Source organism: Gossypium hirsutum, chromosome D02, assembly GCF_007990345.1.
Source record: "Gossypium hirsutum isolate 1008001.06 chromosome D02, Gossypium_hirsutum_v2.1, whole genome shotgun sequence".
NCBI classification, from domain to species: Eukaryota; Viridiplantae; Streptophyta; class Magnoliopsida; order Malvales; family Malvaceae; genus Gossypium; species Gossypium hirsutum.
In genome coordinates, this window is record NC_053438.1 from 1,250,906 (window position 1) to 1,265,091 (window position 14,186).

The following is a 14,186-nucleotide window of genomic DNA, read 5'->3' on the forward strand; positions in this document are numbered from 1 at the left end:
ACACGGTATTGTCCTTGATATTTCCAAACAGCCCTCCATTTAGTATCTTTCTCGTCCCATGTAACTGCTTTTAATATATGGTACGCACTTTTAATCGAGAAACATCCATTTGTTGTACATATCGAAAAGATTTTATCAAGGCCGGCTAGATTTTATCAGGGCATTCTTTAAAGGCCTCAAGATTCCAAGCTCCATCCTCTGTTTCCATATCCTTAAGGAAACAACCTCTGATCGGCCTATCCGTGGAAGATACATATGTTTTTAACGGCCCTATTTTTGGGACCCAATAGTCCTCCCAACACCGAACCGGTACTCCTACTCCTATGGACTAACATAGATTTTCTCTCAACAATGGCCAAACCTTTGCTATCACTCCCCATACAGTTGAGCAATTCTGTTTCTTAATGTCTTCGAGAATCCTCTCTCTTATCGTATATTTTGAGCGCAAGATCCTAACCCGTAAGTTTTCTTCCTTGGTGACGAGATTATACCCTAATTTTAACAAGAATGAGGTATTTTGGTCTTTCAGGTGTCGAAGGCCTAAGCCACTACACAAACGTGGTTAACATATAGAGCCCCAATCAACCAATGTCATTTTACGCTTTCCTGTATTGGATCCCAAGATGAATTGCCTTGCTAAGTGTTCAATTTCCTCACATACCCCTTTCGGGATTCGCATAGACTGTATAAAGTAATTCAAGATGGACAGGAGTACTAACTGCACCAATGTGAATCTTTCTGCCAAAGAAATTTGTTTAGCATCCTAATTACATAATTTAGATCTAACCTTCATACTTACAAATCTTAAGGTAGCATTAGTGAGTCGTTTGTGGAAGAATGGGATTCTTAGATATGATCCCAAGTTCTGGACTTTTTGAAAATCCAATAGCCTATTCAGGTTATTCCTAAGATTATCATCCACCCCTTGAGAGAAGAATACATTAGTTTTCCGTGCGTTAACCTGATGCCTAAAGAAGCTGCAAAATTGATCCATAATACTTTTAAGCAATAAGTCGTGCTTTATATGTGCTTTATCAAAAATCACCAAATAATTTACAAAAAATAAGTGGGATAAATGTGGTCCTACTCGTGCAAGCTTTATAGGCCTCCATTCGCCGGATGACTTAGTCACTTTAATGCTATGCCCTAACCATTCCATACATAAGATAAATAAACACGGTGATAAGGGATATCTTTAACATACTCCTCTTTCGGGTTTAAACTTTGTTGTAGGAACACCATTCCACAGTTTCTACATGGTAGACGTTAAGATAGCGGATAAAATCACTCTTCGTAAAAAAATATGGTATTCCTGCTGCTTGGATAGAGCATGCAATGAAGTCTCAACAAATCCGATCATAGGTTTTTTCTAAGTCCATTTTGACAGACATCTATTTTTTACTTTTCTTTCGCATAGAGTGGATTACTTCTTAGGAAATAATGATATTATCAGAGATATTTCAACCCATGATGAACCCAGCCTGCTCTTACGCAATGATGTTGGGAACACTACTTTGAATCTATTGGTAATGAATTTCATACCTAATTTATAAAGAACGGAGCATAGGCTAATAGGCCGAAACTGTGAAATCTCTTTAGGTTGGGAAATCTTCGGAATAAGAACAATGAGTGTTATTTAAATATTGGTTAATGGGCCATCCATTAAAGACTTCTTTAACCCACTCACATACTGTGCCTCCAATGTTGTCCCACTGATTTTGAAAAAAGATAGCATGGTATCAATCACTTCCAGGGGCTTTTAATGGGGCCATGTCAAATAATGTTGTTTTAATTTCATCATTTGAGACTTCTTTCCCCAGAAAATCAATATTTTTTTGCTCCAATTGAGGAAAATAGTTAGGAGGTAAACCCATCATTAAACTTGGTTTTCTACTATATAGATTTTAAAAATAGTTAACAGCTTTTAACTGAATTTCATCCAAGTCATACAACCATTCTCTATTCCAGTTACACAAGGCATTGATGCGATTTACTTTCCTTTTATGCATTGTGTGATTATGAAAAAACTGTGTTTCTGTCTCCCAATTTGAGCCAATCGCACCTTGATTTTTGTTTCTATAGTAATTCTTCATGATTTAGTACTTCTTCGAGCTACTTTCTTATTTCTATTTCTTTTCTAGATATTATTCTTGAGTTTGACTGCTCCATTTCCTTTTGTACTTGGTTTAAAGATTGTATTAATCTTCATTTAGAAGTCCCAATATGTCTATATACCCTTTTATTCCACTCTTTAAGGCTGATGGTGAGTTTTTCTAAGGTATCAGTCATACTCTTATTATAATGCCACAAGTCTTTGACAGTTCTTAAGAAGTTCTGATGTTGTGTCCACCTAGCTAGGAAGAAAAATGGGCATTCTTTTGGTAGGTTAACCTCTGGGCAGAAGCTAATGAGCAAATGTATCATTACTAAGTGTGTCATGAAGCACTTTGAGAACGTTTGGATCTAAGAAGCTGATTAAATACTAAAGTTACATATTTTATGTAATTAATTTGGTATATTTATGAGAATGCATCACTAATTTTGCCATATTTATTGAATTTTGTGCAGGAATGCAATTTAGGGCTAAATAGAAGAAAAAGGAAACAATTGGGCCAAATTAAAGAAAGAAGCAAAGAAGGAGGGCCAAAATAGAATCTTTCCAATATTAATTAGCTGAAAATTTTGTTGACTTAGTGGGGGAGATTATTTTGGGATATTTTTTGTCATGGAATATTTATATTTTTATTTTTCCTTGATTTTCTAGACTAGTTGGCTCCTAAATTAGTAAATCCTCTAGTATAAATAGAGCATGTATTGTTCATCAATTCATCAATAAAAAATATTTAGCTTTTATCTCTCAATTCTCTCCTTCCTACGTAGCCTTTGTTGTTTCTTTAGTTTCCTTTCCTTCAAATTTTAATTTCCAGTAGCTAATCACCATTTGCAATTCCTTTTTCAATTTTTTTTCCAAATAGTCAACCACCCCACTTTAATATATTCCAACTCCCATACTCAATCACATCACCCACCTTTTCACCCATTTACCTTAATTAATTTATCAAATACCAACATGTCCCAAACCTTAGCCAACTAAACCCATTTTCAGCTTTAGGCCGAAATTAACCTCGTCAAAACCCGTGAGTTACGAACCCGAGCCCATTTAACTCCTAAAATTCCAGTACTTATTACTTCTCCGGATTAAGAGTATGATTTTGTCAGCTCATAAAGTCAGATCAACACTAAGTCAAAAAAGACGTCGTTTGATTTAGTGTGATTAGACGTACAGTTGGAATTTCGAAAGGAACGTTTCTAATCGGTTTTCTGTGAACACATTGGCGTGCCAAGTGGAGATAGTTGTTTGGTTCTGTCAAGGGAAGTAGTAACTGGATTTGAATGCCCTACACGGTTGAGGGCACTGGTTCGAGCTAGGCTCTTCTAGAACGCAAAGCTGTCGGAGTTCTAAATCACGAACGTTTCGTGGTTGTTCGATCCGTAAGAGTTAGTTATTGGACGTTCCATAACTAATTTACACAAGGAAGAGTTGGTGTCCGAGGCGTCCTTGGTAGCTATAACTAGCTTATTGGAAAAGAGGAGTTCATCCAATTTCGAGGATCGGTTCAAAGACGAGGGAAATCCGTGCCTAAAGCTGAGCTTATTCTAATTAAATTTTTCTTAATATTTATTTCACAGTTTTTATTATTCTGTTTTCAACTTTTACTTTTGACGTTATTTTTCTGTTAATTTCAGGTTTTCGAATTTTTATCCCCCCGAACGTCTTGGGCACGACAGCTGCCCCGACATAAATCTGGTCAAGAGAGCAACAATTTACAGTAAACCAGTCTCTGAGGGATCGACTCTACTCCCTATACTGCATAATTTGCAAACTAAGACGTAGGTTTATATTGGTGGATTCGACACCCATCAGTTTTGGCGCCGTTGTCGGGGACTGGCAACACTTACAGATTGTTTAGATTATCTTCATGACCAGATCTTCATCCGGAGATCTCGAATACGACCCAGAGATTGAAAAATCCGCACGAGCGCGACGTAAAGAGACGAAAGTTCTTAAACGTGTAGAAGCAATTGAACGTGGAAAACAAGTCGAAGTGGTTGAACTTGAGACCGAACCACTTCCTGAAACAAAAGAAGCGAAAGACAACCTCGGTGAACCAGAAAGGATGGCGAACCGAACCATTCGTCAGCTAGCCGCTGCTCCTAATGAGCAAACACCGTTGTGCATCAACTATCCAGCTGGAGAAACCCCATTCGAGTTGAAGTCAGGCCTAATTCACCTTTTGCCCACTTTTCGAGGCTTGAAGAATGAAAATCCACATACCCACTTGAGAGAATTCCACATGGTCTGCTCAAGCATGAAACCACAGGGAGTAACCGAAGATGAAATGAAACTTCGGGCCTTTCCTTTTTCTTTAGTTGATACAGTAAGAAAATGGTTATTTTACTTACCCCAAGGTTCTATTACAACGTGGGATGACTTATCTCGTGTTTTTCTTGACAGATTTTTTCCAGCATCGCGAGTAGCTGAACTTAGGAGAGACATAGTGGGAATTCGACAAATGGAGAGTGAATCGTTCTACGACTATTGGGAGCGATACAAAAAACTGTGTGCAAGTTGTCCTAAACACGGTTTGACCGAGCAATCACTTTTTCAGTATTTCTACGAGGGTTGCTCCCTATAGAAATGGAAATGATTGACGCTGCTAGTAGAGGGGCGCTTGTCAATATGACTCCTCAAAGGGCAAGAGAACTGATATCCACCATGGCAGCAAATTCTCAACAGTATCAGCCTAATTCAGAACCCACAAGACGGGTTAATGGGGTAAACGTTTCATCCTTAGAAGATAAATTGGATAAGCTCACTAATATTGTTCAATCTATGCTTACAGAAAAGAAGAATCAGACCCAACTGTGTGGAATTTGTACTACATCTGAACATCCGACGGATTTGTGCCCAATCCTTAACGAAAATTCAACGGCACATGTTGACGATGTCGGAGGTTTTTCGAGACCTCCGCAAAGACGCTATGATTCTTTCTCCAACACCTACAATCCCGGGTGGAAGGATCATCCCAACTTGAATTACGAAGCTAATCCCCGATATAATCCGTCATACCAACGGAGACCTTTGCAACCACCGCAACTGCCACCCAAGCCAAGCACATCTCTAGAAGCTATTGTGGAAAGACTTGCCGTCGATGCTGCAAAATACCAACAAAGGACAGATGCATCAATACAGGAGTTAACTAATCAAGTTAGTAAACTCTTGATGGCAGTTAATCGTTTAGAGTCTCAAGGTAAATTACCTTCCCAGATAGAGCCGAATCCTAAGCAGAATGTAAGTGCAATAACTCTTCGTAGCGGAAAAGTTTTGGAAATAGTTTCAGACAAAAGTCATTGGCAAGACAACAAACGGGAAAAGCAGATCTCTGATCCAAAAGTCAGAATGGAATCAGAAATCCAGAAATCGTTGGATGCGGAAATGATATACCCGATCTCTGACAGTGATTGGGTTAGCCTGGTTCATGTCGTGCCCAAGAAAACTGGCGTGACAGTGGTGAAAAATTTGTCAGGAGAGCTAGTTCCTACCCGAGTCCAGAATGGATGGAGGGTTCGCATCGATTATAGGAAGTTGAACGCAGCTACCCGGAAAGACCATTTTCCACTTCCTTTCATCGATCAAGTGCTCGAGCGATTAGCTGGTAAGACTCATTATTATTGTCTCGATGGATATTCAGGATTTTTCCAAATTTCGGTGGCGCTTGAGGATCAAGACAAAACAACTTTCACGTGCCCTTTCGGAACGTTTGCGTATAGACGAATGATGTCTGGACTCTATAATGCTCCGACCACTTTCCAGAGATGCATGTCTAGCAAATTCTCCAATTATGTCAAGAAAATCATTGAAGTTTTCATGAATGACTTCACGGTGTACGGATCTTATAGACGATTCATAAAAGACTTATTGAAGATCATGCAACCGCTTTGCAGTCTATTACAAAAGGATAAAGAATTTGAATAACACAGGTCGTCGAGCTTAACGACGTTAAACAAAGCGTTGTTGGGAGGCAACCCAAATTTTCTTTTCCTTTATGCAAATAATTTTTTTTTTGTAAAATGGAAAATGAAAATGCATGTCAGGGATTAGTTCTGTCTAAGGAAAGACTTGGTACTTAAGTATGTCCATTATGACTCACCTCTCTTTCCTGGGAACTTACTTGGTGCATTTATCACGACTGTTTTACCAAATCTCGTAATCTTGGTTTTTAATAATTTATTTCTCGAGTTTATAGCCTAGCTAATAAATTTGAAAATTTTTCCTATTATTATTATTATTTATTCTTACTATTTTATTTTATTTTTGTAGGAAAACATTCCAAGACAAAATTAAATTCTACATGTCAACCCACAAAATTCTTTTTATTTCAGCCAAGGCCCACTCTACCTACGAGACCAACCTCCACGACATTGAAATACATGGGGAGTTTCTTTTTCTCTCTTTCTCCTACTTATCTTTACTTTTTTTTAAATTACATTGGGACAATGTAAAATAAGTAGGGGGAGGAAAATATAAATTGATTCTAATTTGCTTATCTGTCATCGCTATTTTTGCATGCTTTCGGTAAAAGTTAAAATTTTTCTTTTGATAAATTGGGATGGTACACTTATGGTTTGACCTATTTAGCTATTTAATTTTTACACATGAAACTTTTTAATAACCTAGACTTAGTGGGTAAGAAATTTTTGGGAATTATGAGTTTGATTGACTGCTTACCTTTTATCATATGTTAAATCTTTTCAACAAAAAAAATAAGAAAAATAAAAAATAAAAAAATACTCCTCTGATACGAATGTTAAGAGTGAAAAATTGGGGTTGTACATCGGGCTGAGTAACCGGAACGTGGTGCTTGGGTTGTCATTACATCTCGCGTAAAAAGGTTCGTGTGGCTACCCAATTTCTTTGCACTCACTCTGCTAACAAGTTATCATGAGTACGGCGAAATAACCCGCTTAGAGATGTCTGAATTGAGTAACCGGAACATGGTGCTTAGGTTGTCATCATGTCTCGCGTCAAAAAATTCGAAAATGCCCTAAGTACAAAAATAATAAAATGAAAGGTAAGCCTATCAAGCTCTCATAAATTCTGAAATATATTTACTTACTTCTTAGGTTAGGTTATTTGAGATGTTAATGTGCTAGGATTAAATTGTTGAATTGTGCAAATCATGGGGGTCAAGTCCTATTTCGGAGAAAATTTTTCCTTTTGCAGATACATACAAAATGCTCGAGGACTAGCATAAGCTAAGTAGGGGGATTTGATTAAATACTAAAGTTACATATTTTATGCAATTAATTTGGTATATTTATGAGAATGCATCACTAATTTTGCCATATTTATTGAATTTTGTGCAGGAATACAATTTGGGGCTAAATAGAAGAAAAAGGAAACAATTGGGCCAAATTAAAGAAAGAAGCAAAGAAGGAGGGCCAAAATAGAATCTTTCCAATATTAATTAGCTGAAAATTTTGTTGACTTAGTGGGGGAGATTATTTTGGGATATTTTTTGTCATGGAATATTTATATTTTTATTTTTCCTTGATTTTCTAGACTAGTTGGCTCCTAAATTAGTAATCCTCTAATATAAATAGAGCATGTATTGTTCATCAATTCATCAATAAAAAATATTTAGCTTTTATCTCTCAATTCTCTCCTTCCTACGTAGCCTTTGTTGTTTCTTTAGTTTCCTTTCCTTCAAATTTTAATTTCCAGTAGCTAATCACCATTTGCAATTCCTTTTTCAATTTTTTTTCCAAATAGTCAACCACCCCACTTTAATATATTCCAACTCCCATACTCAATCACATCACCCACCTTTTCACCCATTTACCTTAATTAATTTATCAAATACCAACATGTCCCAAACCTTAGCCAACTAAACCCATTTTCAGCTTTAGGCCGAAATTAACCTCATCAAAACCCGTGAGTTACGAACCCGAGCCCATTTAACTCCTAAAATTCCAGTACTTATTACTTCTCCGGATTAAGAGTATGATTTTGTCAGCTCATAAAGTCAGATCAACACTAAGTCAAAAAAGACGTCATTTGATTTAGTGTGATTAGACGTACAGTTGGAATTCCGAAAGGAACGTTTCTAATCGGTTTTCTGTGAACACATTGGCGTGCCAAGTGGAGATAGCTGTTTGGTTCCGTTAAGGGAAGTAGTAACCGGATTTGAATGCCCCACGCGGTTGAGGGCACTGGTTCGAGCTAGGCTCTTCTAGAACGCAAAGCTGCCGGAGTTCTAAATCACGAACGTTTCGTGGTTGTTCGATCCGTAAGAGTTAGTTATTGGACGTTCCATAACTAATTTACACAAGGAAGAGTTGGTGTCCGAGGCGTCCTTGGTAGCTATAACTAGCTTATTGGAAAAGAGGAGTTCATCCAATTTCGAGGATCGGTTCAAAGACGAGGGAAATTCGTGCCTAAAGCTGAGCTTATTCTAATTAAATTTTTCTTAATATTTATTTCACAGTTTTTATTATTCTGTTTTCAACTTTTACTTTTGACGTTATTTTTCTGTTAATTTCAGGTTTTCGAATTTTTATCCCCCGAACGTCTTGGGCACGACAGCTGCCCCGACATAAATCTGGTCAAGAGAGCAACAATTTACAGTAAACCAGTCTCTGAGGGATCGACCCTACTCCCTATACTGCATAATTTGCAAACTAAGGCGTAGGTTTATATTGGTGGATTCGACACCCATCAGAAGTATTCCCCAACACTCTATTAAATCATTCAAAGATCCTCTCTTTCTGCCATGTGAATGATAGCCCTCTAAATCTTAGATCATAGAGATCATTTGTTTCAACAAAATCACCAAAGAATGTGCATTGTTTTCCAACAGTACTACCCTCTTTTTTTTAATCACTTTTTGAAATAATAGCATTAAAGTCCCCTACTACCATCCAAGGGACAATGTCAGTAGGAATGGTTCTTTTTAATGCGTCCCAAAGTACTCCTTTTTTGGCTTTATTTGGGCTACCATAGACAAAACGTAATTAAAGTAATCCGTGCAAGGCACTTGAAGGAAACCTATGTCAAAATGAATTGGGGATGATTCTGGACAATCTTAAGGCGCACTAAATTTTTCCATCCAATCCAAATTTCGCTTGAAAAGCCTCTTGCCTTAACTTGATGCGAATATTGTAATCCTAATTTTGCAATTATCCCATTTGCTTTATCACCTCTAACTTTTGTTTCCATTAGACTAACGACATCAGGTCGGTGGTCCATGTTGTACTCTGTGAAAATATGCAAAAACTTCGCGTTCACCCACCCTTGACAATTCCAAATAAATATAGTAATTCTGAAATCATTAATGAAAATAAAAAGAGCATTCCTTTTACGTAATGTCGACCACTAGCTTGCACGACTTTAGGCTCACCCATTTCTTCTGTTGCCAAACTATATTGCAACTGGCTTTGAAGAAGCTCAGTGATATTACTAACGGACTCTACCAAAAGGACTCTAGGAGATGTGGCCTTAAATGGACTCCCTTTCTCCTTTATGGTCTTATTATTATTACTATTACTATTTTTTAACTACACTATTCTTCCCCCCAATTCTTTAGGCTACTATGGTCTAATCTAAACCCCAAAATTTCAGCTCCGCTTGTTGCTGCTCTTGTCAAAAGCCTAGGTTGGCCATTTTCTTTGAAGACCACCACCGAATGTCCTCCTAAGTCAAAGACTCCTTTTGTCAGGGTCACTATCTCCTCCTTGTAACAGCCCGATTTTGAGTCTAGATGGAACAGTGGTTTCGGGACCACAAATTCGACGAAAAAATTATTTTAAAATTATAACATGGGTTGCATTATGATAGGAAGGTTACATGAAAATACTGATATGAAAATTTAGTGATTAATTAAGGAAAGGACCTATTTGTATAAAATGTAGAATTTGAATTCTAGAAGCTAGAAGGGTTAACTAGCTATGAAATTGTAATACCCCGAAAATTACTATAGTAAGAAAGTAAGATAATATCCCTGATATGGTAAATTAAGGAAATAAAGTGATAAAAAGGGTAATTGAGTTATGTCAACATTGGAAAGTATATTATGACATATTAATTCAAGAAAGGATTAAATTGCAAAAGTGAGAAAAGTTTTGTTACCCAAGAGTAAATACTCAAATTTTGAGGGGTTAAAGTGTAAATATGAAAAATTTGAAGGACCAATAGTGTAAATATTTAAAGGGTGGAATGATCTAGAAACTAAGAAAAATGGATGGATTAGGACCAAATTGAAAAAGGTGAAGAAGTTTGAGGGACTAAATTATAATTTTACCAAATTAAGTGATGACTCAAGGATGGAATTTTAAAAGATCATAAAGGGCAAAATGGTCAATTAAAAGAGAGAGAAATCTAGAAGATAATGATGATGTTGGAGATATTTTATATTAATAAATAAATAAATATTAGTTTATTAATATTTTAATCTGATTTTTTTAAATGATATCTTATTATTTTATTATTAATTTATTTAGTATATATATATGTAGAAAGAAAAAAAAACAACCAACCCATCATATTTCATGCATCCAACGTGAGGAGAAGAAAGAAAGAAGAAAAGTTTTGCTTTCTTTACAATTTGGTCCTTCCTCCAAAAACTTACCATTTTCACCTAGAAATCAAAAGAATTTTCATATCCATCAAGAGAGAAAGATAACAAGGAGACTATGGGGAGCTTTAATATCAAGTTAGATTCAAGAAATAGAAGCTGGAGGAGGGAGAAAATCAAGTTAAAGATTGAAATCAATGGCATAAGGTAAGAACATCAAGATTTTTATATAATTTTGAGTTTGATATTATTGAAAAAGCAGGAAATTAATGTTAAGGTAGAGTTTCATTATATAAGGTTCTATATTCTTGTTATGTTAGTAAAGGGAAATAAGAGAAAGTGATGGAAAATATTGAAGAGAAAGGAAAGGAAAGTGTTATAAATTTAGTTATCAACATTTTACACTAAAACAGTTTTGAAACAGCAGCAGTAATCTGACTTTGAAAATCTACCAAAAATCGTATAAATTGAATTGGAGGATGAAAAAAATATGAAATTAAAGCTTATTGAGTCCAGTTTCTCATAGAAGATACGATGTAAGCAATGGAATTGTAAATTATGAGATATAATAGTGTGAGATAAGGTCAGAATGATTTCGGGTTCCCCTATACTGACTTTGGAAAATCATAAAAAACTAGAGAAAAATAATTAGAGGCTTAAATTTATATGTTTAAATCCTTAATGAGTATATTTTTAATATAAATAAACGGTAACATCATTCAAATTCTGTACGAGGAGATAATTAATTTTTAGTGAAGAAGGGTCGGAACTGTCAGACAGCAGAACAGGGATGACTTTAAAGAATAAACTGTACTTATTGGCTAAACCAAAAATTCTGAAAATTTTATAGTAAGAAGATATGTGAGTCTAGTTTCATAGAAAATTAACGGATCTTAATTTGAAGTTCTGTAGCTCAAGATATAAATAATTTAGTGACTATGACTCAAGTGGACAGCTTTGAATGAATGTATAAGTAAATGGTGAAATTATAGATAATGTTACCTATAAGCATGTTATATGCATTAAGGATGTGGAATGGAGAGGAGGAGGAGGAAAATATATGATTATTCAACTAGCATGAGTTTTCATTAAAAATGACCAATTTACATGTTTTAGGTTCAGGGACTAAATTGAACAAATGTGAAACTTTATGGGTAAATTTGTAAAAAAGTCAAAAAGTGACCAAATTGCATGAAATGAATTGTTTTATTATTTAAATTAGTAAATTGAATGAAATATTAATTTAGATCAAGATTGGGTGGAAATTTAAGAAAAATAGAAATTTTCCAAAATGTCCCTGAATTTTGCTATTTCTGCAATTTAGCCTGGTAAGTTCGTATGAACTATATTTTGTATAATTTTAATAGAAGTGAATGCTATTTGGTAATGAATATTATATATGTGTGTGTTTTATTATTGGACTTGAATTATTATTGGTAATAGGTATAATTATTAGATGTTTTGAAATGATTATCGGAAGCTCGATTGGGTTGGAAGCTTGTTGGAGATATATCACATTATCCATTGGTTCTATTGGAAATTTTGGATGATTTGATTCTGGTTATAATGACTTGTATAAGTTAAATTGGTTAATGTTAGCTCATAAATGTTTTGATTCTGATTGGTTATAAATATGAATGCTTGATGAAATGAAATGTCAGAAAATTAATTTGTAAACTCCGGTAATGCTCTATAACCCTATTCTGGAGAAGGATACGGGTTAAGGGTGTTACACTCCTGCAGTTCCTCAAGCCCCGAGCGAGGTCTAACCAGACGAGCAACCCTCGAATAGATTTCATCGCCGCTGCCTTGACTCCCCCGATTTCCCAGTCGTCATCTTAATGGTCGAGTGCCCATCAACTCTCGCACCCTATTGCTTCTCTTCCCTAGGCTCCGTCGAAGCAAGGGTTGTTCGCGTTGTCATCTGGAGATCATTGTTCACCGCAAGACGAAAGTCCCTTATTACCTTGACCCTAATCATCGATGGATTTGAACCTTTCTCACTCGATTCAGTTTGCAGTAGCCCAACTATCTTGGACCTTTCTTGACATTAATTATTAGCCAATTTATTATTTATTCTAAAGTGATATTTTAAAAACTAAAAAATAAATAAAATACGTGATAATTTTTTTAATTTCACTTGTAAAATTTAAAAAACCACCATTAACATATTAAATAAAAAAATTTTAGAAGAAGAAAAAAAAAAACTAGGCATGGTCTCTCAAAGTCTCTGGTGGGATAACTTATGTTTTTTTTGTTTTTTCTGCAAAAAGATTCTCCCAAGATTTACAGAGAAAGAAATTTTAGTTAAAAGACAATCTTTTAGCTATTTATAAATAATAAAAAATTTTCATGGTCCCACTTTGCATGTTCTGTTCATTTTCATTGATTTTGTTTTTGTTTATTTACATTTTTATTAAAAAATTATGTAAGTGGATAATTTAATTATGACCTAACATGCATCGATTAAAATTTATACCTACGGGTTATCTTTTTTGCTCAACAAAATAATATTTTATTATACTTAAATAATATTATTAGTAATAATAGCATAATAGTCCCATCCTCCATGTAATATACATATTATTTTTTTTGAGGTTCGATGAAATATAAATACTTTATAAACAAAACTATTATTTTGTTGTTTCCAATTTATTATGTGGATCTTTTATAATAAAAAAAACCTGATCTTTTATAATAAAAATTTTTAAAAATATACAATATTATCTAAAACACATAAAAAGAATAAATCGGGATAAATGATTATTTAAATATGAAAATTTTTATTTTTATTAATTTATATAATTTTAAAATTTTATATTTATAATTTTCATGTTACATGTTGAGAGATTACTCCGTGGCACATTATTAGTACCACGTCAAACACAAATTATTGATGTTAGTGAAGAGATATCAATCTCGTTGATGGAAGATCAGTTCAAATATCAACTAGGTAAAAAATAATAAGTACCAAATAGAGATGTTCATGAACCGGGTCGAGTCAAGTTCGTGCTAGGTTTAGGCATGAAACTAATATATTTTATGTTTGCTGAAGTCCAACTTGACTCGAAATACAAGCTTAAAACTTCGATAAGATTTTTTTCTTTCGACCTAATTTTTAAATATTTTTATTTTAAATTTAATTATAATATATATTATATTAAATGATATATTTTAATATTTTATAAAGCTTCAAGATAGACCTTGAAACACAAAAAGATTCATGTTCTTCCATACGCGGCATGCTAACAAACCAAATAACGTGGACCAAGGGACCCCATTCCTTTCAGCTACCCAGAATTTCCCAAATTTATCCTAACCAATCCTAAGAGATTTCTTGAAAAAAAACCGCGCTTGGCGGTTTTTTGGCACAAAGTACTTCCAAACATCTTTGATAGTTGGGCAGTCCTTATGGACATGTAAAATATCTTTTATCTGATGCTAACATTCTGGACATAACACACTCTATCCAATGCCCCTTCGAACACGCTCCTGGTTGGTAAGCAATCTTTGTATGCAAACTAACCATAAGAAGAAACAAACGCAGTGTGG